The 3,056-nt window shown below is 42.5% G+C and overlaps 1 pseudogene; it reads right to left on the bottom strand.

Annotated features, from left to right (window-relative positions):
- Positions 1–1,619: 1,619 nt before the first annotated feature.
- LOC148358395 (U2 spliceosomal RNA) lies at positions 1,620–1,792 on the bottom strand (annotated as a pseudogene).
- Positions 1,793–3,056: the final 1,264 nt, after the last annotated feature.

Genomic DNA, 3,056 nt, shown 5'->3' with positions numbered 1-3,056 from the left:
GACCATTCAATTCTGACTCTAATCAGTTTTTTTTTTTTATTCTTTTCTTAGAAATAATCAAGCTCCAGAGATAGTCAGATGAAATAAATCGATTTCCACCTTTCCACCACACGTTATTGTTATCCTGTCCTTTCAGTTACAAGGCACAGCTCATGACTATGGACGATGGGAGGACACAGATTGACCTTTGGATCTATTTGTTCCACTACAATAGCGCCGGCATCATTTCAGATGCTACACCAATCCCACATAAAATGTGACTGCTGAAAATGTGCCACATTTGAGGGAACTGCGTTGTCTTTGTGTGTCTGAACATATTGAAGCCATCTTAACAATGACAATGTTCGGCCACTTGACGCTTCACTGTTGGGTGTTAAACTTGAAAGCCTCGCTGATCGCTTCTCGTGACGTCGAAGGAACTAAGGAAAAGGAGTTAGCAAACTTGAACTAGCTAAGCGAGAGTTAAGACGGGGCCAGTACATAACATCTTAGGGTATGTGAATTGGCATCAAATTGTAAAAATTATCCTGGGTTCCATCATTGGCCAAGTATGTCATGGGATCCCGGCTAGCTTTGTCCACCGTTCCATGCTGAAGCCAGATTTTGGACATCTCTATATGCAGGCACTTGTTCTGTCTGCTTAGCAGCGCTATGGAGAGTGTACTTGACAACGCAGTAGTGACTTTAATGTTTTTCTTTTCTGATCGTTTGTTGTATCTTTTTTTTTTTGACAACACCCCCCAGTTTTAACCCCAGATGCTCAGTGCAGAGCAGGTAAGCAATGGGCACCATTCATCCAAGGGATTTTTTTTTTTCATTAACTATGTTTAAATTATTGTTTACATTAAGTTATTGTTTTTGCTAGTATGTTGGAACATAAAAAAGGAGCCAAGCAATAAGCATTCTGCTTGTCAGAACCTGAACAGACGGAGGACCCAGACGCGTAACGTTTTTACACAAGCTTTATTTTACGGGAATGGGGCAGTCTTGCACGTGAACACAAACGCCAGTCACTCGGCGATTGCTGGGCGGAAGAAGTGAGACAGAGAAGTCAGGTGCGGGAAAAGAGGAAGCCAGAGGCGGACGAGATCGAAACCGGGCAGGACAGACGGGATCGATACAAGATACAGGATACACGAGCAGATACTGGACAGGACAGAACAGACGAAATGGATACCTGAAACTGGATACATGAGCGAGATACCGGACAGGACTGGACAGACGGGATCGATACCGGATACTGGAGGAAGATACCGGACAGGGCAGGACAGACGGAATCGATACTGGATACTGGAATCACGAACAAGACAACGGACAGGACAGGACAGCTGGAATCGATACACGAGCAAGATACCGGGCAGGACGGGATCGATACCGGATACTGGAGCAAGATACTGGACAGGACGAGACGGACGGGATTGATACCGAATATTGGAGCAAGATACTGGACCGGATAGGGGGGAAAGGATTTTGTAAGGTTTATTGTTCTATATTCTTTATCAATTATCCATTATCCGTTATCGGTCAAATCATACGCTACAAAGCCAAGGGGCCGAGACACTTGCTCTCAGCCAAGAGGCTGAGTCAAGGTCCTAGCCACAGAGCCAAGCAACGATCAGTGCGCCTGCACCTGTCCCGGAGGTACTGCGATACCGGGCCGATGCGTGGAGTGGACAGAGCAATCTCTTATTCCATCTCCTGATTGCAAAAATCGATTGGAACTAAATGTCCTTCATTGAAGCACAAAGAGTCTCAGGATCAGACAGTTGGGATTGATACCGGATATTGGGATCAAGCAGGATACCGGACAGAGTCAAAATAAATGTCTTGCAAGTGCAAAGGTTCGTTGACGGACTGACAAGGAGAACACTGAGTTTAGGAGGGAAGCCAATCAGGCAACGAGCAGCAGCTGGCGCCAAACGGGTGGGCCCAAGTGAGTCCCGCTTCTACCATAGCAAAAAGGGCCATAATGAAAAATGTGATTGATAAGTTCAAAGCTTAATAGACACTCAAGATAAGGAGACAAGAAATCAATGAATTTTGAACTAGCAAGGAGGACATGGAGAGAATCCTTTTGATAAGAAAGCCTTACCCTCCCCTGAGCCCTTTCATTTATTACATATCCTATATTTCAAAGGCAGATCTGTTTTGGAAATCAAAGAACAACAAAATTATTGGCTGATAGCGACAATGATGTAATAGTGAAAACAGCGAACCAGCATCCAATGAAATCTCCTTTGCAGGTGTCAAATATTGAAAAGAGTATACTGTTATCTTATCAGATCATAGACAATTCAAAGCACATTTTACACATTAGGTAATACCCTAAGTTACCTTTCATGTAATATAAAATATCAACGTGTATAACCACACAAGCATTTTGTCAGGCAGTCAAGGGGAAGGAAGCAAGATAATCCAGTTTTTTCCCCATATGCCCTTTTTCTTTGTTCTTTTTCAGTTATATAGTAAAATCATTGATTTTTATTTTATTGTAACCTTGTGTGTTTAAGAATAGAGAGGAAAATATAGAAATGAATGTGTTTTTTGGAAAATCTTCATATACAATGTGATTCATTAATGACACACATATTTAATTTTAGATTTAATTATATTAATTGTATTGTCTGTTTAGGCAACATTCATTCCAGCCTGCTCATCCTGGAAGGGTGATGACCTCCTGTGCGGTCCCTTCTCAAGGTTTAAGGTAGTCATGCAGAGGTTTTTGAGTTTTTCCCTGCCCTCATGTAGGTTTTAGATCGGGTGTAATAGTAGTCTGTGGTTTGCAATAATCTGTGGTCTGTGCAGTCCTTTGAGACACCTTGTGATGAAGGGATATACAAAAAAACATGACTTGATTTGACTTGACTTGTCAGATTTTGAATGCAGATTAAATGCATTGTTTCCCGCTCAATGATTGTTTGGGATGATCTCAACCTCAGCGTCGAATCTGCGCATTTCACTGCATCCCGCTGCTCATTTTTGTACCGCATACAGTAGGTTACGCACACCCACAGCCACAATTGCGACTAATTCGCTCACATTTTGAAGACGCAAAC

This window comes from Urocampus carinirostris, chromosome 10, assembly GCF_059441175.1.
Source record: "Urocampus carinirostris isolate Australia breed hairy pipefish chromosome 10, RoL_Ucar_1.0, whole genome shotgun sequence".
In the NCBI taxonomy this organism is placed as follows: Eukaryota; Metazoa; Chordata; class Actinopteri; order Syngnathiformes; family Syngnathidae; genus Urocampus; species Urocampus carinirostris.
Note: the sequence above shows the minus strand (reverse complement) of the source record. Positions and strands in the feature narration are given on the sequence as shown.